At 42.4% G+C, this 24,312-nt stretch overlaps 1 long non-coding RNA gene across 1 annotated transcript; it reads right to left on the bottom strand.

The window, feature by feature from the left end:
- Nucleotides 1–324: 324 nt before the first annotated feature.
- On the bottom strand, nt 325–23,583 carry LOC137333764 (uncharacterized). The gene is made up of 3 exons (XR_010965978.1): nt 23,073–23,583; nt 3,033–3,125; nt 325–574 (listed from the first exon to the last, which is right to left on the bottom strand). It is a non-coding gene; the product is annotated as an uncharacterized lncRNA (long non-coding RNA).
- Between the last annotated feature and the right edge of the window lie 729 nt (nt 23,584–24,312).

Below are 24,312 nucleotides of genomic sequence, written 5' to 3'. Positions count from 1 at the left end.
TCTCTCCTGCTCCTCTGTGCACCTTGTTCCTCCTTTCTAATGTTTCACCCTGGTGCCCAACCCCCTGCCAAATTAGTTTAAATGTCATTTTTGCAAATTTTCTCAGTTTGTTTTCCGACCTCATCCGACACTCTGTTACTGCTCTGTCACGCTCTGGTTGAAGTATATGTGGCTGCTCCAATAGTGTTCTGCCCTCACTAGTGTTCTGCTAGCAAATATGAATAACATATCATTTTTTTTCCAGAGGCTGTAGCACCATCTGTGGAGGAAATCAAAACAATAACTTGTATTTATATAGGACCTTTAATGTAGAAAAATGTCCCAAATAAGACCAGCTAATGTTACCATTACTGTCACAGCCTTGTTACAGAGTTACCCATTGATTTCAATGGACTGGGAGCACGACAGCTTAACCAGCTGGACGAATCTCCCGTGGCATTGCTTATGGTTAGTGGGTAGAAATGTTATGTCCTTTATGTCTGGGTTTGTTGTAACCGGCTGAGAAAGGTTCGACCTCTACAGCAAGAAAGGCAGGAGTTCCAGCAATGCTGTTTTTAGAGGAAACAGCGCCATCCTGTGGAAGATGGAAGAATACAGGCGTTACCGTTACTGTTATAATGTTACCCTTTGATTTCATTGAACTAGGGGCATTACAGCATTACCTAATAAGATCAATTAAGATGTTGCAGACATTCTTATTCCCATTTATTTATGATACAGAAATTTACAATCGACAGTGTGTGATATCTGGAGTATGACATTTGGAGCATAACGCCTGGAGTGTGATATCTGGACTGTTGACATAACCCAGTGTGCCCTGGAGCAACTTATTGGGCCCTGACGAGGAAATATCTGAGCAGTACAAGGCCTTAAAAGGTCTGTAGGCAGGGAAGGGGCTGTGGCTGTTGAATGAAATTGGTGGGGGGTTTTTTGCTGTTTAGCATAGATTTTCGAAGTGTTTAATAAATTTAAAGAGCAATGCCAGGAAATAGTGCATTGGGTATTTGTGCACTGTCCTTTGACGATTTCAGCATGAAGCATGTGTTCCAATGAGAAGGGATGTATTGTTTTTAGCAAGTGGTAAGACAAGTGGTAAGACCCTGGGGAGAAAATCCTGGTAGGAGGTGGCACAGGCAATCAATGTGGACAGCAATGTGAGGAGTTGGCTTCAGTGCTGCAAATAAAATTAACACTCTTACCAAAAAGGTCAAAGGTGGGAGGGGACCGTGTGTTGCTTCTCCTGGCACACTCCAGAAAGAAATATAGTCTGGTACAGGCACTACATTCCCTCACATGCTTAACCACTTCATTTTGACACCCATTACAGCCCTCCCCCAAGTTGCAATGAGAGCCCTCAGTATGCCCACCTCAGACCAGGCAAGCCAATCTCCCTATCCTTAGCTCAGTGCCTCATCTTTCTCCTTTAGTATGACTAAGGGAAAGGGTTACGATTGGGGGTGTCACTTGTCACACAGGATTTGACACCTAATCAATTGTTGTCTTTGTTTTAGGTGTAAACAATTTTACAACACCAAGTTATAGTCCAACAATTTTATTTGAAATTCACAAGCTTTCGGAGGCTTCCTCCTTCCTCAGGTGAATGTTGTGGAAATTTAGGTGGAGAAGGCTACTTGCAGTAAGAGGCAGAAGTCTGTGACCAGAGGAGGCACAGCTTCCATTCATCAGGTTACCCCATTTGATGAGTGAGCCCCCCAAATTCAGGGGAGATATTTGGAAGAGGAGTCCGGAGATAGGGAAGCAGGAAGTGGCCTCCCAGCAGAGCGTTGGTTAAACACAGTGCAAACACTGACACTTCAGAAACAGAATTAGAAGTGCTATCATTCCAAGAGAAGAAATTATGCAACTGCTCGATTGTTAGAATCAAAGAATGGTTACGACACAGAAGGAGGCCATTTGGCCCATCGAGCCCGTGCCGACTCTTTGCAAGAGCAATCCAGTTAGTCCCACTCCCCCGCTCTTTCCCCGTAGCCCTGCAATTTTTTTTCCTTTCAAGTATTTATCCAATTCCTTTTTGAAAGCCACAATTGAATCTGCTTCCACCATTCTTTCAAGCAGTGCATTCCAGATCATAACTACTCGCTGCGTAAAAAAGTTTTTCCTCACATCGCCTTTGGTTCTTTTGATCCTGTTGTCTAATAGTCCACTCTAAAGGTTTCAGAAGTTGTTAGCACAAAGCCTTCAAATGTCATTTCTCTTTTATGTCATTTCAGATACAGAGGGAGAAACAAGACCTGTACTTCACCCTCCCAATCTCCAGGCATCTCACCACCATCCTCCTCATCCACCAAGCACAAGCACAGGCCCATCTACCCCAGGGGAAATCGGTAGTGAGTTTCAGGGTAACACAGTTGGTGAAGTACTGGGTACAGTGGTGTCGGAAGAGGTGGAGGCCCCCATAGTGCTGGCAACAGGGTTCCAGATCTGCGGGGCTCAGCTTTCAAATGCTGGATGATTCCAGAGCACAAAAGGTTGTTGCAGTCACAAGGGAATGTTACATGCAGCTTCCAATATAAAGTGACAAATGTGGAGGAGGCCACCACCTGCATGTTTTGGGTTCATATGCAAGGCATGGAGAGAATGCAATCAGCCTTCGAACCTTGGAGTGAATGACAGCTCCTAGGCCATTTGCAGTTCAAGCCCCTTATATCAGATGCCATGCTGGAGCAGGGCTGAAAGCTGGCAGGAGTAGACCGCTGCCATCCCAGAGGATGATGTGGAGATGCCGGTGATGGACTGGGGTTGACAATTGTAAACAATTTTACAACACCAAGTTATAGTCCAACAATTTTATTTGAAATTCACAAGCTTTCGGAGGCTTCCTCCTTCCTCAGGTGAATAGAAAATCAACATTTTCCACAACATTCACCTGAGGAAGGAGGAAGCCTCCGAAAGCTTGTGAATTTCAAATAAAATTGTTGGACTATAACTTGGTGTTGTAAAATTGTTTACAATCCCAGAGGATGAGCTGTAGCCTGAAGTAGGCCCACCTGCACATGCAGTTTGAGACTCACCTCAGTCCCAGGAGCCTTCTGATTACAGTTGGTTGTCAGTCACTTGTCTGGCGCTCACTGCAAGGCGAGCACCCAGATGGAGCATGAGGACAGCTAATAGAGCACAAAATACACCAAGTTATAGGAGGGGTAAGCACCAGTGGGAAGAAAAGGTGTAGGTACACTTACAGGTTTAGTACATATTGATGTCGGATTAGAAAGGTCAGGAAGATGAAAGGTCGGTATATGATTGCTGAGGTGGTGATTCTCAGGAGAATACCTCAATAATTAATGTTTGCCTAGTAGTGACAGATGGTACTGGGCCAGCTTCATCACACTCCTCAGCCTCATCAGCATTCACTGCAATTTCTTTAGGATCTTCATCTGATGCTTCTCCATTCCTCTGACTCTGGCCTTTTGTGCATCCCCTTCCCTTCACCATTGGCCCCTGTGCCTTCAACGACATAGGCCCCAGCTGATTTTAGGCAGCATAGCGAAGGAAAAATCCAACCCCTCTTGTATTATGACTGGATTTAAAGGGACAGCCACCAAGCCAAAACTAAATTGTGAGAGATTGTTATTGGTGTGCTGGAGAATGAAAGGTAATTAAATTCAGTTATCTGTAAAAATTGTAAATAAATGGGGTTTAATATTTTAAAGTGCTTGTGATGGGGTTTAATAGTAAGGAGGAGGCTTTGGGGATTAGGAATAGTGTGGTGTCTTGGTAGGAATCTGGCATGCTCCTGGGATTTGGTAGATCTGGGGTGGAATCATGGGGTCTGGGAGTAGTGAAAAGGGTTGCTGGGATTTGGGAGATGTTTTGGTTTAGCAGGATGCAGAGTGTGGGGTTTTGGAGCAGTGGGGAAGGGAATGCTGCTGTTTCACAGGAGTGAGTGATCCAAGAGTTTCCCAATAGTGGAGGAGACTATTTGGGTTGCTTGTAGTGGGGGAGAGGTGTGGGGTTTTCTTGTGATTTGACAGAAATTGGAGGGATACTGGGGTTTGGGAATATTGGGAGAGTTTCTGGGTTCAGTGGCAGTGGGGGAGGGGTGTTGGAGTATGGCAGTAGCACGGGGGATGGACAGATCGGGGGCGGGGTATGGTAGCACGTGGGACGGACAGACCTGGGGGCTATGGTAACGGTGGGGAGACAGATCGAGGGTGGTATGGTCGCATGGGGAAGGGACAGATCGGGGGTGGCATGGTAGCATGGGGGAGGGACAGATCGGGGTTTGAGGGGGGGTATGGTAGCACAGGGGAGGGACAGAACGGGGGTTTGGTAGCATGGAGGAGGGACAGATTGGGGATTTGGTACATATAGAGATGAGACAGCTTGTTCAATGATTGAAAAGTAGTTTTAAAAGCATTGTAACAATGTTAAATGTGAAAGAAAGAAAACCAGGAACTGGATAGCTACATAGAAATTGGAAATGAGAGTAGAGCTGCGATACCTGTAAATTCAAAGGGAGCATAGTACCAGGGCAGATTTCTTAGTTGTCTGTAAGAAATGAAAGGCTAATGGCAATATCCAAGGTCCACTTAATTCCCCCTTCTACAGCTGGCTTTTCTGGTGGAGCTGTAGCATCTGTTTGTTGGATGCAGCTAGAGTTTTTGAAAAGATTTGTTTCACACAATATCAGGAAGAGATAACCTGAGTCTGTCTTTTTGAAGCATGTTTTGGTGTATGGAACATGCACAAGGGGAGGCACAGGGTCATCTTTTCGATATATACTGTAGTCACAATAGAGGACCTAGGCTGGATCTTTGAAGGTTGGAGTGATCAGGATGGATTTTACAAAACTATTTTTTTCATTTATCAATGGGAATGGGTCAATCTGGGCTATCTTTAGATTTCCTTTTGTAACATAGCAGCCACATTGGAACACTGGAGGCAGAGTGGGGAAGGACTTGGGCCAGGTAAAGAAGGGCCCAGTGGTGGTGGAGGAGGAGGAGGAGGGGGGAGGGAGAATAACTGTGATGGAAAAATCTGACAACTGTACATGGAGCATGAAAAGGGGCAACCACCACAAATTGAGCCTCATGTCCTGATGGAGGACTAGGCGTCAAGGAGAAAACATTGAGGCTTTTAGAACCGTGTAAAGGCATAGTATTGTATTTACAATTATTTAATTTCTAGTGGGTTTTTATGTTATGTGTTTTTTTTACCTGTAACTTTTCAGCTGTAATATTAAAAATGGTAGCTCAAACCAACTTCACTAAATGTATGGACGTATCTGATTGGTTTGCCTTCTGCTGTCTTTTACTGACTGTCCATTTTTGCTTTCTAGTATCTTTTAACTTTAAACGATTGGTGGTGGTTATGGTGCCTGACATGTTCAATTCTGATTTGTTAATGTTTTATGAATACCAAATATGTGCAAAGACAGACAGAGTAAGGAGGATTTTCCTGCGGATCCTCGCCTGTTTGTGTCCCTGTAGTGATTATCCAGCATCAAGTCTGACAGATGCTGGAAGACCCCACCCTCAAAAGGGACAGGAGTGATGTCAAAGGTTACAGTTCCGATGATAGCGATGCTGGACGTAAGAAATGCCTGCACACAACATGGCCAGCACAAGCCTTTTAAAAACTAGGAAGGACCACTCTAGTGAGTACAATCAATCCCAGGCCATCAATTCACACTCCCCTAGTGATACTTTATGTCAGTTCTAGAAGAGGCCAGATGTTTTTCCCCTGGCCCGGAGAAGGACGGACAACTGTTGGGCAGGTGGAATTCCCACCCTAGCACACTTACAGCAGTATTCTTACCAAAGAGGAAGGTGTCAGCCACTGCATAGTGCCTGAGTATGATGGATACTCAAACGTGACAGACAGGAAATAAAGTGTGTGAACAGGAAATGCATTTAATCATACCGTTAAGTAATCAATGTAAATTTCGCCATCTATCTATGTATATATTTATTTGCACTTACTAAATTGCATTATATTTGTATTTATATCTGGAACAGACAGTACATTATTTTATTGCAAAAATCATACCTTACAAGTAATCTCAATACAAAGCACAGTTGCTGTTGACAGTGTCATCTCATGCTTATCCCAATTCTGACCACTTGGTGTCAGATGGATGCCACACTACACACTAAAAACCAAGCAGTAGATTGATGAGGAAAGGTTATTTTTAAAAAAAAAACAACTGTCATATTTGTATAGATGTTTAACAATAGGCCACGGAAAATGGAAATGTTTAAAATGGGCAAGTATACGCATCACTTCTAAAGTAAAGTGTGTAGTTTTGCTCTTTTCCTGTTTTGTGGGACACCAGTAGCAGTTCCTGTTGCCTCAATTTCCCTGCCTCAACATGTGTGATACATAGGTGTGAATGAATTGTGCTCTTCACCGAGACCATACATCGACATGATTTACTAAAGAATGCAGTATAGAAACATTTTTGTAAGATCCCCTCAGAGATCTATGATTGAGGTTTATAGGTATAGCCTTACCTTTAAGTACTAAATAAAATCATACTACAGATACAGCCTACACTGGGATCTGTAGTTTGCCATAGGTGCATTCGCTTTGGTCATACTGAGGTCAGTGACGAAACAGCACAGTGCATGCATTCTTGGCCGCACCTGCAGCCCTCTATTCTACTAATGTGAACACAGATGGTAGCACCAACTTTCTCAAACTTTTAAAAACTTATTTTCTAATTCTTTTAAAGTCCCAGGAGGTAGAATGGATCACCTGGGCACTTTTAAAATGTTGCTTTACACCTGGCTGGAGTTATACTACTCCCAGTACAAACGTGAAGATCTGTGAGACCAACTACTGCAAGTGGTCTTATATTATACCTCTAACGTTAGCGCACTTAGAAACATATTGCCCACCTGACTCCAGTTATACTGTTGCTTTAGTGCCAGGGTCAAGGCAGTGTCGGCAGCGAGTGGGGAAAGACCTGCCCTCCCCATCAGAAGACTGCCGCTGCAAGGAAAATCCTGGCCTTTATCTTTTTTCTCCGACATGCTCACGGACATGCTGTGCATTTTCAGCATCTTTTTATTTCAGTAAGAAATGGCTCTGCAATATACCAGATCTCTCATTGTTGTAGAATGGGACATATATCGCTGTTCCTTCATTGTCACTGGGTCAAAACCCTAGAACTCACTAGCTAGGAGCACTATGGGAGTACTTTCGCCATACGGACTGCAGTGGCTCAATAAGGCAGCCCACCACCATATTCTCAAAGGCAACTAGAGATGAGAAATAAATGCCAGCCTTGCCAGCGACACTCATATCTTGAGAATGACTTTTTAAAAAATCTGCCTTGTTTACATTGTGAGTCAGATTCTACCGCATCAGTGGCGACAAACACCTGCACAATGAGTAACATCCTGAATTGTGACTATTTGCTGGCTACAGAAATTCCTCGATAGCTGGGGAAGGCCCTTACCGAGCTGGAAGTTGCTTGTTGGTATGTATGGTTCGGGCTGAGCACTCAATCTTGCTCAAGGGCAGAAACATGGCAACAGTTTTTATATTTGCCACCAATGGCATAGCAGCCTCCAGATGAGCTCTGGAAAATCTGAGGCAAATTTTCATTTGTGCAAAGGCAGCAGAAAATTTACACAGCGCTTGTGTGGCAGTAACGCTGCAGTCGGTGGCAGTGCTGACCCATTCAAAATATAAAGGGGCCAGAGTAAACCAGGTGGTTTCACAACCAGGAGGAAGTACCTGATTGCAGAGAATCTGAGGTAATCAGTTTCTTTTAAATAAATGCTAGAGGTTAGACATGAGCATTTCCAAGATATGCTGAATACTCTAGTGGTTAACGGGCACTGCACTATACAGCTTACTGTGAGCTGTGTCTTTAGCACATCCTCTTAGACATTAGCAAAACAATAGTCAGTGATGCTCCCTTGTTTTGCTATTAGCAAATGTTTAGAAATGTTAATTTAACAATGCTTTTCGGCCATTGAGACTGTAGTCAAACTGAGATTAGATTAGACAAGAAGGTATCTCTCGCATTTACCCCTAGATATATACAAGATACTTATTTGCTTCTTCAATAAAAGGAAGTTTGTGGGGGTGGGAAGGGAGCAGAGTAAAAGAAAATAATGAGGTGATAAAGCAATTACTAGCAATCACAGTTTCACCCTCTTTCCCTTCCCCCCAGGTTTCCCACTGGCTAACCTGTACAGACATTCATTCCCCAGCTCTGTCAGTGACTAGAACATGAAGCCACAATTCACAATAGGCCTTTGACACTGAACAGTTTTTAAAAAAATCATCTTTTACATTTGATTGCTCTTCACTTCCTTCAGTCACTACACTTCCCAATGTTTCTTCTTACAGATTGATTCCCACCAAAATACAGGAACACTGCCCCTCATTTTTTTTGAGCCTCACACATCGAGTTAGTCAGGTCACAGGAAACTAAGTTAATTTTAAAAAGAGAAAGCAGCAACATACCCCAGTTCCACAGTACTGTGAAAGTGCTGTTGTTCTCGTTATTAGCTAAAATCCTGTTCTAACGTACAGTGTGAACACCTAGACCTTGTCAAACTGTAAGCACACTGGATAAAACGTGTTGGTTTCTGTCCAGTTTCCCAGAATTCAGTTGTTGCAGAGCTCCAAGCTCTTGCTAATTTCAGACCTGGGTCAGAATGAAACATCATCATGCATTTATAGAGCACTTTTAAACATAGAAAAATGTCCCAAGGTGCTTCACAGAAGTGTAATCAGACAAAATTGTCACCAAGCCAAAGGATTTATTCAGAGGGGTGACTACGAGTTGGGTGAAAGAGGTAGGTTTTAAGGAGGAGCTTAAAGGAAAAGAAAGGAGGAGGAACAAAGGTTGATGGAGGGAATTCCAGAGATTAGGACCCAGGCAGCTGAATGGATGCACAATGGGCTGGAGTTGGAGGAATCCTCAGAGCAATCAGGCTGGAGGATTGCACAGAGATAGCAAGGATACCGGGTGGGCTCCCAGCCAGATCTCTGCCACTGCAAAGGAGAGAAATGAGACAGCACCTTAGCATCAGAAGAGATGGGGATAGCTTTAAAGGGCAGCAAAGCCCCAAAGAACACAGTACAGATTTGACTAAAGCTCTCAGACTGCACCAAGGCTTTCAGCAGGTAAATATTTGGGGCCCATATGGAGGGAACAGAGGCCACTTGTAGGCTTTTTCCCTCCATCCAGAGACTTGGGGGGGCAGTCTGCTGCCTCTTCACCAGGGATAACTGCCATTCTTCTCCTGGTGGTCCCTTTGGTTCTCAGACAGCAGCAGAAAATTGGGAAATGGGCAGCTTGCCAGGTCCTGCCTCCCCACCACTATTTATATGCAGCAGGGCAGTGACAGAGTCCTCAGTAGCAGTCCCAACTAGCACAGGGAAAGAAACTGGAGGTCCAGGCATAGGTGCATCAGAAGGTCTCACCATCCTATGTTCCCCTGTTTTCCACTACTATCCCACCCACTGTGGGACAGGATTGGAGGAAAATCTAGCCCTGGCTGTATTCTCCCATTCATATTAGTGATTTCCCTTTCATGATGGCGTTATATATATATATAAAAAACACAACTTTTTTTTTTAATGTATTTTTTTGGTTATTTAGGTATCTGACACCTGATTAAGATTCTTCAAACCAAGCAACTGAAAAATCTATCAGGGTAGAAGTTTATGTTTGCTGATATAGAGTGCACAATAAAAAGCTCAGAGATGCACCTCACTTAGCTAAGTCAAGGCACCTTCAGTGAGAATCAGCATAAGAACAAAGCATAAGTGTACACAGGGGTACTAATGAAGATTAACCAGCTAAAACCATGCAACTTAGCAGCACAGTGACTGGATGGCTGACCAGGTTCCGATCATCCATTGCTAAGTGTTTCATCTTGGATCCAACTGGACCCTATATGCTCTCCATCACAAAGATCATCTACTTCCACCTCAGCCCATCTGCTGCTGAAACTCATCAATATTTGTTACCTCCAGACTCAACTATTCCAATGTACTCTCAGCCAGCCTCCCATAAACTGTAGCTCATCCAATATTGCTGGCCATACTAACCAGAACCAAGTTCCATTCTCCCTTTACCACAGTGCACACTACCCTATATTGGCTCCCAGTCCAGCAATGCCTCAAATTTAAAATTCTTATCCTCCATGGCCTCACCCCTCCCTGGAACCTCCTCTAGCCCTACAACCCTCAGATCTCTGCATTCCTCCAATTCTTGCCTCTTGAACATCCCCAATTTTCTTCACCCCACCATTGGCAGCTGTGCCTTCAGCTGTCTAGGCCCTAAGCTCTAGAATTCCCTCCCTAAATCTCTCTCTCCTCCTTTAAGACACTCCTTAAAACCTACCTCTTTGACCAAGCTTTTGATCACTTGACCTAATGTGGATCAGTTTCAAATTTTGTCTAATGCTCCTTTGAAGCACCTTGGGACATTTTACTACATTAAAGGCACTATAAATGCAAGTTTTTGTTGTTCTTCACCCATGGAAGGTAGTGACTAGTTGATCAGATAACTGACAAGTACATGTTTGAGCCCTCAATGGGCAGACTGCAGGTACCAGAAACTCCTCACAACTGGCATGAGGAGCAGCAGAACTCACTATAAAATGTGAGTGCATTGCCACCATCCTGCTGACCACAGCACTGATACACAACATACCCCATTGAACAGTAATCACACCAATTGGAGGCTGCAGACCTTCAGGAGTAGCTACATACCTCACTGCAATTATGGTAGGCACTGAACCCAGGATAAACAAGTGCACTGTCTCATACCCAGCCACCACAAATCACCCAGCAGCTGTCATGCCCAGTCTCAGTGTCCTCATCACTTGTACAATAGACATTTGCCTGCAGCAAGCATGGGGCATGAATCACCCAGGAGACTCTGCAAGAACAGCTTGGGAACCTCTGGTCTAGATCATATGCTTCAAGTGGGGCTTGAATTCATAATCTTCTGATTTAGAGGCAACCATACTATCAAATGAGCTAAGTTGACACTGTTACAATCTGATGCAGGCCCAGGACCCAGTGGTTAACTCTACACAGAGTGAATCTCCAAACCAGCATAATTTATTCACCTCCAATGGGCCTTTACTTACAGCACTAAACAAGCCCAATCATTCCCAAACCCTTCCTCCTCAAAATCCCCTCCCTCACTGAATCATTTCCCAGCCTTTTATTCTCCAGGCTGAGAGTCATTAAAGGCAATTAAGGTCAACAGCCTCTTAAAGTGGTATACCTATCTCAGAGACAACTCTTTCACTCTGTTACAACATATACACAGAACGGCTTATGATGTAGAGTAACCACGATGTTCTAGGGATCCAAGTTCAATACTGCATACTAAACTTATTCATCACCAATGGTTTAAGAACATAAGAACATAAGAAATAGGAGCAGGAGTAGGCCAATCGGCCCCTCAAGCCTGCTGCGCCATTCAATAAGACCATGGCTTGATCTGATCCCAACCTCAAATCTAAATTCATGTCCAATTTCCTGCCTGCTCCCCGTAACCCCTAATTCCCTTTACTTCTAGGAAACTGTCTATTTCTGTTTTTAATTTATTTAATGATGTAGCTTCCACTGCTTCCTGGGGCAGCAAATTCCACAGACCTACTACCCTCTGAGTGAAGAAGTTTCTCCTCATCTCAGTTGTGAAAGAGCAGCCCCTTATTCTAAGATTATGCCCCCTAGTTCTAGTTTCACCCATCCCTGGGAACATCCTTACCGCATCCACCCGATCAAGCCCCTTCACAATCTTATATGTTTCAATAGGATCGCCTCTCATTCTTCTGAACTCCAATGAGTAGAGTCCCAATCTACTCAACCTCTCCTCATATGTCCACCCCCTCATCCCCGGGATTAACCGAGTGAACCTTCTTTGTACTGCCTCGAGAGCAAGTATGTCTTTTCTTAAGTATGGAGACCAAAACTGTATGCAGTATTCCAGGTGCGGTCTCACCAATACCTTATATAACTGCAGCAATACCTCCCTGTTTTTATATTCTATCCCCCTAGCAATAAAAGCCAACATTCCATTGGCCTTCTTGATCACCTGCTGCACCTGCAAACTAACTTTTTGAATTTCTTACACTGGGACCCCCAGATCCCTTTGTACTGCAGTACTTTCCAGTTTCTCGCCATTAAGATAATAACTTGCTCTCCGATTTTTCCTCCAAAGTGCATAACCTCACATTTTCCAATATTGTATTGCATCTGCCAAATCTCCGCCCACTCACCCAGCCTATCTATAGCCCCTTGTAGGTTTTTTATGTCCTCCTCACTCTCTACTTACCCCCCCATCTTTGTATCATCTGCAAACTTTGATATGTTACACTCGGTCCCCTCCTCCAAATCGTTAATATAGATTGTAAAGAGTTGGGGACCCAGCACCGACCCCTGCGGAACACCACTGGCTACAGGTTGCCAGTCCGAGAATGTACCATTTATCCCAACTCTCTGCTTCCGGTTAGATAACCAATCCTCCACCCATGCCAGAATATTACCCCCAATCCAGTGATTCTTTATCTTGAGCAATAATCTTTTATGTGGCACCTTGTCGAATGCCTTCTGGAAGTCCAAATACACTACGTCCACTGGTTCCCCTTTATCCACCCTGTACGTTATATCCTCAAAGAACTCAAGCAAATTTGTCAGACATGACTTCCCCTTCGTAAAGCCATGCTGACTTTGTCCTATTAAATTATGTTTATCCAAATGTTCCGCTACTGTCTCCTTAATAATAGACTCCAAAATTTTACCCACCACAGATGTTAGGCTAACTGGTCTATAATTTCCAGCCTTCTGCCTACTACCCTTTTTAAATAAGGGTGTTAAGCTAGGTCTGCATGTGAGGGGCTTTGTCAAAGAGGTGTACCATCAGGAGGCTGAGACCCCCTCCAGGACCCTGAGTGGCAGGTCAGCATAGGTTCAAGCCCTCCCTCCCTGAGACCTTTTCTCCTTTTTGACACAAAACCACCTCACCGTTCTGGACTTCAGACATGGGCAATGGAAACCGTTTAATTACATGCCAAGGAGTTCAGAACCAGTTAGAACTGTTTGGATGCATATTTAGTACACCACAAGCTTAACCTGCATCGGGACCTTGCTGTCATTGAAGGAAAACAAGAAGGACCAAAGTGCCCTTCTCCGCTTCTCAGCAAAGTCCCAAAGAACCACGTCCAAGCTTTAGATGGTATCCACCAGAATCCCTGAGTGCCAATATGAATCAACAATTGGGAGAGATCTCCCTTGTGTTTACCAATAAATAACTTTGAGATCCTTTCTTGAGCCATGAAAAGCCATAATACCTGACTCAGAGCCGCCTACCACCATATCCCACTGATTAGCCCAAGCCTGATTATCAAACCCCACTTGAAATTTCATTTGTATAGTATACAGTATTTTACCTCTAAGGAATTCAGTGTACCTGCATAATTTTCCATCCATTAATTTTAATAAAAAATTTAGTAAATGAATGGTCTGAAAACTGTGTGGGGGCTCTCTAACTTCCATGCTCCCATCACAGGTGAAGTTTGATTCCGGAAGCACAAAACTGTAAACATTACCCTAATATATTTAATTAGATTTATAATCTAATTGCCTGACTGAATTTGATCATAAATCTCACTTCTAACATTTCACTGAATTGGCCAGCTCTTGCATACACACTAGAAATGCTCAATATGTAGATTATATTAAAAATAAACGTTCAGAAAATGTGCATTTTTGACGGGTTTGAACAATAGATATGAACAAAAATAAAATGGTCTCCCCTGCAGGCTGGTGGGGGTCATGTGAGCATAACACTGGCTTCATAACCAGATGGTCACAGGTTTGGGTCTCAGGGCTGCTGGATACTCAAATTCACCTGCCACTGTTGTAATGAGTTTCATCAGCTCTTGGCCAGGCTGCTAGATGGGTGCCTCACAATAGCTGTGCATTCCACCAGAAGGGAGGAAACACTGGCATTGCCCATCTTGCCCTGTTACAAGAATATCTCCTGACATCCGTTAGAATTGGTGCGGCCAGCGTGAAGCTTGCAGCTTGGACTGCTCCAGGCTCCTGTTTAATATACCTGGATGAGCCATGGGAAACTCAAGCTGGGTGCAAGTAACTCTCAGGTTATGAGCCAAGTTTGAGGTTGATGATTGTTTATTCTCTTTTCCCTCTTTATTGTTCAATCTTGAATGGATGAATTTTATTGCTTAGCTTACGATGTAGTCACAGCATCTGTAAGTTTTATAGTTTTTTGCATGATTGTAGTTCAATCATTAATTTAGTTCATTTTAAAATTTTTCCATTTGGTTAGTTATTTGAAAGCTTTTTTTTATTTTAAAGCTTCTGCTGCACTGTTTCCTGTTTTCCCCTCAAACCTGTATTGCTGCTGCAACAGTTTCTACCCTGTGTCAAAGCCTTAATGATACTGTTTGAAGACTTGCAGCCTCTGTTTAAAGCCACATTGTTACTGCAGGTGGCTACACCTGCTGTGCCTGATTGAGGAGAGATAATCCGTGCTTGGAATTTCCTCCAATTGAGAAAAATTAGTCTTATAGGAAAATTAAATACAGACTCTGCAAAAGAGAGTAGAAATAGAGAACAAAGTCAAAGAACATCAAAATGCAATAGAAAGAAAATATGAAAGAAAGAAGATTAAATAGGAATATGTAAGCAAGAAATGAAAGTGAAATTGAATAAAGATAAAATTGATAAATAAAATGCGGGAAAAAAATAAAATAGAAATAACATAAAATGTGTTGGAATATGAAAACTCCATTTGACCCATCGGCCCATTCTTTTCACAGACCACGTACAAATTATTTGGTCATAGACTGTATCCTACTCATTTAATCTCTGGAAGAAAAATTCTCAAAGTTTCTCCCTGTCCCCAAAGGTAAATCAAGAAAAACACCGGGATATCTACATTCTTTATCTTGAAATTACATTACCTTGGACCTAGCAGTTCATAAATCATCATGACACAAGAGAATGAAAGAAAAAAGATTGAAATAACAAAGATAAAATGAAACACCAAATGTTAAATGAAAATGGAAGGAAAGAAGCAATGGAGAGAAAAGAATAAACAAATGTGTAGTTACCTCAATTTAAACTTGAACTTCTGAAACTGAACACAGAAGATAGTCCTACCTTGAACTACTCCTAATTCTTTCTGTTGCAATGATCTATTCAACCCCTGTATCCTCCTCTCCCTCTTGCTCCACTGTAACTCACCTCACTCTTGTGGGGAAATGTGACGTTGGTAGGAAGAATAGAAAAATAGAATACTTTTTAAATGGTGAGAAACTATTAAATGTTGGTGTTCAGAGGGATTTGGGTGTCCTTGTACATGAAACACAGCAAGCAATTAGGAAGGCAAATGGTATGGTGGCCTTTATTGCAAAGGGGTTGGAGTACGAGAGTAAGGAAGTCTTGCTGCAATTGTACATGGCCACACCTGGAGTACTGCGTACAGTTTTGGTCTCCTAACCGAAGGAAGGATATATTGGCCTTAGAGGTGGTGCAACAAAGGTTCACTAGATTGATTCCTGGGATGAGAGGTTGTCCTATGAGGGGAGATTGAGTAGAATGAGCCTATACTCTCTGGAGTTTAGAAGAATGAGAGGTGATCTCATTGAAACATATAAGGTTCTGAGAGGGCTTGACAGGGTAGATGCTGAGAGGCTGTTTCCCCTGGCTGGAGAATCTAGAACCAGGGGGCATAGTCTCAGGATAAGGGGTCAGCCATTTAAGTCTGAGATGAGGAGGAATTTCTTCACTCAGAGGGTTGTGACTCTTTGGAATTCTTTACCCTAGAGGGCTGTGCATGCTCAGTCACTGAGTCTATTCAAGAATGAGATCGATAGATTTTTGGACACTAAGGGGATCAAGTGATATGGGGATAGGGCAGGAAAGTGGAGTTGAGGTCGAAGATCAGCCATGATCTTATTGAATGGCGGAGCAGGCTCGAGGATCCGAATGGCCTACTCCTGATCCTATTTCTTATGTTCTTATGTTCTTAATCTTAACCCTCCATCTATTGCCCCCAGTCCAACTCACTGTCCCCAGGGATGAGTGGTGAGGAACCAAAGACCCCCTCAACCTTGTTCCCTCTGGCCCTCCCTCTCCTAAATCCTTTTCCTCTGTTCTCCTCAAAGAGGCTTTGTTTGCTTTCAAAGTTCAAAGTTCAACTTACTTATTTTTTTAAGAAAGCATATAGGAATGAGGAAGAAGCTGTCTGCCTGCTGCCCTCTTTATCTTGCTCTCGCTCTCTGTCTCTTAGTTGCTAGTGGGTGGGAGAAGTAGTTGATTTCAAAGTTCAACTTTTTTTTATAAATTGAATTATTAGCATAAAGTCATTCTCCCTCTCTCACACACCCTCCTTTCTCTGACCGGAGTCTCTCTCTCTATGAGATTAATACATTTCCTGAAGTTTATAGAACACAAAACACAAGCAACAAGTGTGATCAATACACTATAATAAAAACAGAAAATGCTGGAAATACTCAGCAAGTCAGGCAGCATCTGTGGAGAAAGAAACAGATTTAACGTTTCAGGTCAATGGCCTTTCGTCAGATCTGTCTGAAAAAATGGGAGCAGTGGTTATGATCTGAAGTTATTGAAATCAGTGCTGAGTCTGGAAGGTTGTAAAGTGCCTAATTGAAAGATGAGGTGCTGTTCCTCGAGCTTCCGTTGAGCTTCACTGAAACGGTATAGGAGGCCAAGAACCAAGAGTTCAGAGTGGGAGTGGGAAGGGGAATTAAAATGGCCAGCGACCGGAAGGTCAGGGTCACGCTTGTGGACTGATGGAGGTGTTCAGCAAAGCGATCATCCAATCTGCGTTTGGTCTCCCCAGTGCAGAGGAGACCGTATTGTGAGCAGCGAACACAATATAATAAATTGAAAGAAGTACAAGTAAATCGCTGTTTCACCTGGAAGGAGTGTTTGGGGCCCTGAACGTTAGGATGGGGGGAGGTGAAAGGGCAGGTGTTGCATCTCCTCCGCTCGCACGGGAAGGTGCCGTAAGAAGGGGACCGGATGTTGGGCGTGATGGAAGAGTGGACCAGGGTGTCATGGAGGGAACGGTCCCTTCAGAATGCTGAAAGGGGAGGGGACGATGCGTTTGGTGGTGGCATCACATTGGGGGTGACGGAAATGGCGGAGGATGATACGTTGAATGTGAAGGCTGGCGGGGTGGAAGGTGAGGACGAGAGGGAACCTATCGTGGTTCTGGGAGGGAGGGGAAGGGGTGAGGGGAGAAGTGCGGGAAATGGGGCAGACACAGTTGAGGGCCCTGTCAACTGCAGTGAGGGGAATCACTCATTTTTTCTCCCCTCTCTTTCACACAAAGAGCCATAGACACATTGGGGTAGATCTTGACTTTTTACGATAAAACAGGTGATAGCGAGTCAGCAGTCTGTTTAACATCACCTCCAATTTTAATTTCCACAGACTTCAATGGAAATAAAAATTGGCAGAGATGTAAAACTGGCTGCCAACTCACTATCACCCATTTTACATAACTGCACAAAGTCAAGATCTACCCCATAGACACAGACATACACAGCTTCAATGTTTAAGAAAAACTCCTAATATAAACTTTACCTGGATAAAGCTTTTGAAATTTGTCCTTTAGCTCTTCTTCAATTCATTTTGAAAAAGAACTGAGTAGGAATTGCTAGAATCTAATGAAAAGTATTCCCAGAGCTTAAGGGAATGACATATGTAGAAAGGTTTAACTCCCCTAGGTCTTTTCTCCATTGAAAAGAGAAAATCAAGAGGCGAGGTGATAGAAGTGTTTAAAATTACGATAGGTTTGGACAAATTGGATCTAAGGAAGCTTTTCTGCTGTGTACAGAATTTAAGCACAAGGAATCTTTTTATAAATTAAGAACAATAATAGAAAATGGGAAATGCAGGAGGAACTTTTTTATCAAAAGGGTGGTAAAGTATATGGCATAAATTACTGGCATTGATGATGGAACAAGAAATCTTAATGGGTTTCAAGAAGGAACTAGACAGGTTCTTATCAACAAATCGGATTCAGGGCTATTAAAAATGCACTAGGGAAATACTGTGTATAGGTGGGCTAGATGGGCTGAAGATCTTCTCCTGTCTGAAGCTGTTACTATGTTACTTTGTAACTGACTGAATGGTACTGATGCATCCTAGCAAATTAAATATACTGCACAATCCAAATTCAGCTCACAGCATCACAGCTCTGAGCAAAAATACCAAACCTAAGCTTTTAGGAGAGGCCGAGGCCTTCAAGTAAAAGTTTAATGGAGGCATTTAAAAAACACAAAAGACAATTCAGCAGATAATTTTAATCATGTTATTGTGAAATATGTAATTTATTGATTTTTTTTCTTTGTTTAAACCCTTATTTTGGACATAAAAAATTTCAGTCATTGAGAAAAAAATGGTAAATGAAAAACATTCTCAGAAAGCATTTTGAGTGATTTATGGGAACTCATTGGCCTGATTACACAATCAGAGTGATAAGTTTACAGAGGCAATACCCATTATAAATGTGGACGTAGGAATTTATAATGGAAAAAAATTAACACAAAAAGTGTGTCAAAAATATGACAACTGGAAATCAGGTTGTACAGACACGTGGAGCCTAGAAATTGGAACGATTCCTGCACCAGAATGGGTAGTCTCGTGGCACACCCAACAGTGGGCATCTGGCCTCATTTAAATGAGATTGGCGAGCTGCGGACACACGCTGCGCATCCCCAGGCAGCTCGCCTGTGAATCGGCATTGGATTTCGGTCTGCTGTGTTGCCGGCAGTGGCCTTCAGGTAGGTCCTGGGAGTATAGGAGGCAATCAGGAGGGAGGGAAGTGATTTGGAGGGAGGGGGTGATCGAGAGTAAGGGGGCGATCCAGAGGGAAGGGACGATTGAGAGATGGGGAAAGCCATCGGGAGAGAGAGGGGTGATCGGGAAGGGGGGGGGGGCGATCAGGAGGGGGCCTAGTGGGAGCTGGCAATGATGTTCAGTACTGCAGCGGAGCCAGGTGAAACACCCCTTCTCCTCTTGGCTCCACATTCAGGTAAGTATTTTTTAACAAACTTACCTTTTTGATGGTGATTGTGTTCAAGGCAGACCAATTTTGCAAAGGGGGCCTCAAACTAGTGCTAAGCCCCTTATTTGCCCTTGACGCCTCTTTTTCGCACATATTGCCCACCATATTGGACACTTTGGCACCCGTTTCTTATTCTTTTCAAATGGGCCTGGCATCAACCAATTTCTAGGCCAACGTGCGCACAGACATAAGATTTTAAAATTTTATATATATGTATCTATTTCTTTTCTGGAGATTGGCAGCTAGTCCAATCCATCAAGAGCGCTCTAGTTGAAGGAGAAATATGTAAACAATTTTACAACACCAAGTTATAGTCCAGCAATTTTATTTTAAATTCACAAGCTTTCGGAGGCTTCCCCCTTCGTCAGGTGAACGATGTCAAATGAGATCCTCGAAATGAAATCGCATTTATAATTCACAGAACAATGCTTGGTGAGTACAGATAGTTGTTTCAACTGCCCGTTGCCAAGGCAATCAGTGTGCAGACAGACAGGTGTTACCTGCCAGGTCTCACAGAATATACAAATCACCAAAAAAAAAAACAAACAAAAAAAAACAGAGATAGAGAGGTAGAAACATAGAAAAGACAGCAACTGACCCGTTATATTAAAAACAGATAACATTTGTTCGCTGGTGGGGTAACGTGTAGCGTGACATGAACCCAAGATCCCGGTTGAGGCCGTCCTCATGGGTGCGGAAATATGTAGTGAGTTCCCTTAATAACATTCAGTTGGAGTCAATCACAATTTACTTTGTGCCATAGTTGTGCCCATTGTGGGCCACAATCTTTGCTGTTGTGTCTTTGCTGCCATTGACCAACTGAAAAGGTCTCTCTGCAGTTCCACTGTATTAAATCATTCCAAACTGGAGGGCAGGGACCTCTCTTCATCAGCAACATTAACTGCTGACTACCCTTCCCCGTCTGTTGAAGCAGTCTCCAGGACGTGGCCTCTATTGTTTAGAAGCAGCTCTGAGAAGCTACAGGTGAGGGTTGGGTGTAGAGCAGAGACTATTATCCCACGTTGCCCATAACTCTGTCAACGTTGCAAGTACCCGCGAATCAGACATGCTGTTCCCACAGTAACGTCCCAAAGCGCTCCTTAAATTAACTGGATTTTGAGTAGGGTTGTATTTAAACATATACATTATATATTTTACACAATCTTCTTTTAAATAATACAACTATTTCTATTTGGATTTTAATTTATGAATCCCTTTAGTATGTGATTTAACATTTTCACAGGTTATCAAGTCACCCTCATAAAATAATCCACAAGAGGGCACTCTTACCCTGTTAAAAACTAACCTGTTGCTGCATAATTTGTGATGCTTGTACATAGATTTTAATGTGTGTTATTAATAACACAAATTTATAGGCACAGAGACATACACAGAGACAAACACAGGCACAGATACATAGACAGACACAGACATACAGATACATTGACAGACATAGACATAGACGTAGGCACAGACACAGACATATAGACAGGCACAGACAGACACACAGACACATAGCCAGGCACAGAGACAAACACAAACACAGAGACATACACACAAAAAATGAACACAATTTTTCTTTCTTTCTCCTCCTCTGCATTTCATGCCATTCTATATTCAAGGGCAGATTTCAAGATCTGGGATACACTTTCTTGGGAATAGCAATATTCCCTCTTTTGTTACAGTAATAGTAACCTCAGACATGTAGACTTGTCTGTAAATGTAGATTCCTTTTGTTCTTTAAATGACTGGACCTGTGCATATCTAATTTGGCAATACGACCCAGATGGTAAATCTCATCCCGGGCCAAGGGCCTCATGTGGAGACTTGCAAGCACAAACTGACAGACCCTCTCCTCTCTGACCTTGCCCTCCTGACCTCCTGTCCGTGGATTGCCCTCCTACTCAGTGTTCTCTCCCTTGACAGCTGGCATTGTCCCTTTCTGGTGCCATAGTCCTACCAAAGTCATTTATGAGGAATGGCCATTCCCATTGTGAAGAATGACTTCTTTTGATGCTGATCACTCTTGAACACAGGTCCCTGTATTTAAATTAGCTTGCAGTATTTAACACTCTTATATAATTGTCATTTCATTGATGTTGACAGCTTTGGTGCTGCCACTCAAATTTATAAAATAAACTAATAGAACAAAAGAAAAAAAAGTGCACATTTGAAGTGCAGATTTTATTTTTAATCAATTTGGACTTCTTTTAATTTTAACTCATCAGTGCAGACAATGCCAGGCAGATGAAGGAAACCAAATTGATGGGTGAGAATGCATCTGATTTTGTTTTGGGCCTCCTGTTTCATGCAGCAGCTCCACAGCATGCATTGAAAATAATAGCAATGACGTTCGTTTCTTTTAGATTAGTTAATGGACTTGTTCAGCAATGTGTTTGTTTAATTCTGAGAATTTTAAAAAATAGGTCAACTGTGCAAGACAGATTCACCACAAGACAGAAAAGAGGAGTAGGTTTAACTAATTAGAAGCCACTCTAATCCAATCAGAAAGTGTTGTTCTCCATCCAGGGGTCACCTGTTAAACTCTTTCCCGTTCTTTTAGCTCGGAATCTGTTCCAATAAATTTAATAAAATGAGAACTTTTTTAAATGTATAATTTTGAAGTTCATAACCCCCATTATTTTACTTTTCTCCCCTCCCTTTTTGAAGGCAGTGATCCATGTTTGCATTGTTCCACAGATGCTGGCAGTCCCCTGGCACCTCACCCATTCTTTATACGTGAGCTTGGTTAGAGAATGTTGGCCGGCTATTTGATCATGGAGGGCATCGCAGCAGATATCCTTCCCCATTGTCCCATGAACTTTCCAGCAGGAGCCTCTGGATAGTGATCAACAGTGGGAAGCCGGCTGAATTTTTAGCTCCTGAGACAAAATGCAGTGCCCTAACTGTTGATGCAGCTGAGACTGTCTAACCCATCTCAGACCAGAGATCAAACTTGGGAGGCTGTGTGACCATGTGCTGCCTTTACTTATGAGCTAGTCAGTAGCTCATGCTCTCGTCCTTACTACAGTAGTCAAGATCTTTATCTGTTTGTTAGTTAGTGCAAATATCATTTCAAAGCTCAGTACGTAGTCACAAATTGGCCATTAATTGAATTATAAAACAGCATCTCAAAAATTGAGGCTTTCCCATTACATAATATTTTATGTTTATTTTTAGCAAACGTGTAACTCTAGTAAGTGTGCAAAATTATGGATCGATCTACAGTTAACATGAGGGCTCTACACTGGCTGGTTTTCAGTGCCGCTGTGTGTACATTGTACTCTTAATCTCACTGGGGGATAGTCCATTAATTTGGATAATTAAGAGTTTTACCTTAATAAGGATTCAACAAAATGGCTACCCATCACAAAATGGCTACCCAGCTAGCATTGCTCTGATATGAATGCTACCATTAAAATAACCCTGCATCACTTTCTACTCCTATGCTTAATCTTTCATTATTTTTTAAAACAAAAATACAATGAAAATGTATTTCCACCTTATTCTTCACATTACAAAGCGTACCCCATCACTTTATAGTGGTTTTACTTTTTTTATGAATTCCAAAGTAAGAACAACTTATAGTAGGCACAGAACAGTATAAACATGCATCCATTTTTATCATTAATCATACAGGCCAACCTTGTATACCTTTCTTTTTTGAGCTCAACAAAACTTTAAAAAGTCATGCAGCCTTATTTTTAGAATAAGTCAATGCATATTAAAGTTGTAATTTTTAAAAGAAAGTCTTATAAGGCCACGCAGGTATATTAATTTATATTTAGCCTTTATTTGTACAAATAAATGTATATTAAATGTATAAGTAGTTTTCCAACTTAGCATCTTACACTCATGTAAATATAACCATGCACAAGCCTTAGGTTGACAACATTTTGAATTATGATCAGATTTTCAAATCGGCACCAAATTGTACCCACACAACATTTAAGAAATTGTCAAGACAACACTTTTGAAATGCATGCTGTAGTCTTACCATACAAACAAATCCCTGCACTGTATAAATCAAAAATGTAGTCCAGAAATAAAACCGATTCCTTGTTCTTAAAATAAGAGATGATTGAGATCTGCTTCAGGGAGTTTCTGGCTCCTTCTGGCTAATTGTACAATTTGTCATAATGTTGACTTTGTTCTACTTCGTGCTGCGACTCAAGCTCTTGCGGCAAATGGTCCCCTGATTAGGCAACTTCACAATGAGCTGCTGCACGAGAGATCCTGTCACCGTTGCAATTGTCTCCCACTGCAGGCTGCTTTCTGTTAATGACTGATTCTGAGAGGCTTTCTTCTGATGATTCGGGTCTTTCAGATGCCAAGTCCACCTCACAGTTTAGCCACAGTTTAGTCTCTATTCAACCCCATAGTTAGCACTCTCAGGGGATGTTTACAGTAGCTGCAACTTTGTTATTCTCTATCTCTCCGTGTAACACTTTCATTTAGTTTACAGATTATTTTTTGAACACCTTTATAGTGCATTAAAAGGTACATGTGTTCATGGACCACTATGCAAACATGTCTTTGATTATGATTTAATTGTGCTGTGCAAATCATTACCGTCTCCATCCAAGAGGTGAAATTTGGTCAGTTACGATGGTTCATAAGTTCCATAATAATATAGTCTGAAGGCTGCAGCTTTGAAGTGGTGTTCACAGTCTTATATTTCTGTTGTCATCGAAAGGTGGCTGTGTGGGTGTATGTCTACAATTAAAACAGCAATTGGACAGGCCCGGTTTAGCAACAATAGCAAACTCACAGCTGCTTGGCATGCACTGTTTATTAAGCCATGTTTTATAATTTCGCCCATTCCTTGATATGTTCTTTTGACCCTAACGAATTAAGAGAGATGTGTACGCATCTGGGATGAGAGGGTTGACCTATGAGGAGAGATTGAGTAAAATGGGCCAATAATCTCTGGAGTTTAGAAGAATGAGAGGTGATCTCATTGAAACGTATAAAATTCTTAAAGGGCTTGACAGGGTAGATGCTGAGAGGTTGTTTCCCTTGGCTGGAGAGTCGAGAACTAGGGGGCATAGTCTCAAGATAAGGGGTCAGCCATTTAGGACCAGGATAAGGAAAAATTCTTCACTCAGAGGGTTGTGAATCTTTGGAATTCTCTACCCCAGAGGGCTGTGGATGCTCAGTTGTTGAGTATATTCAAAACTGAGATTGATAGATTTTTGGACTGTAAGGGAATCAAGGGATATCGGGATAGGGCAGGA

This window comes from Heptranchias perlo, chromosome 2, assembly GCF_035084215.1.
Source record: "Heptranchias perlo isolate sHepPer1 chromosome 2, sHepPer1.hap1, whole genome shotgun sequence".
Lineage (NCBI taxonomy): Eukaryota > Metazoa > Chordata > Chondrichthyes > Hexanchiformes > Hexanchidae > Heptranchias > Heptranchias perlo.
Note: the sequence above shows the minus strand (reverse complement) of the source record. Positions and strands in the feature narration are given on the sequence as shown.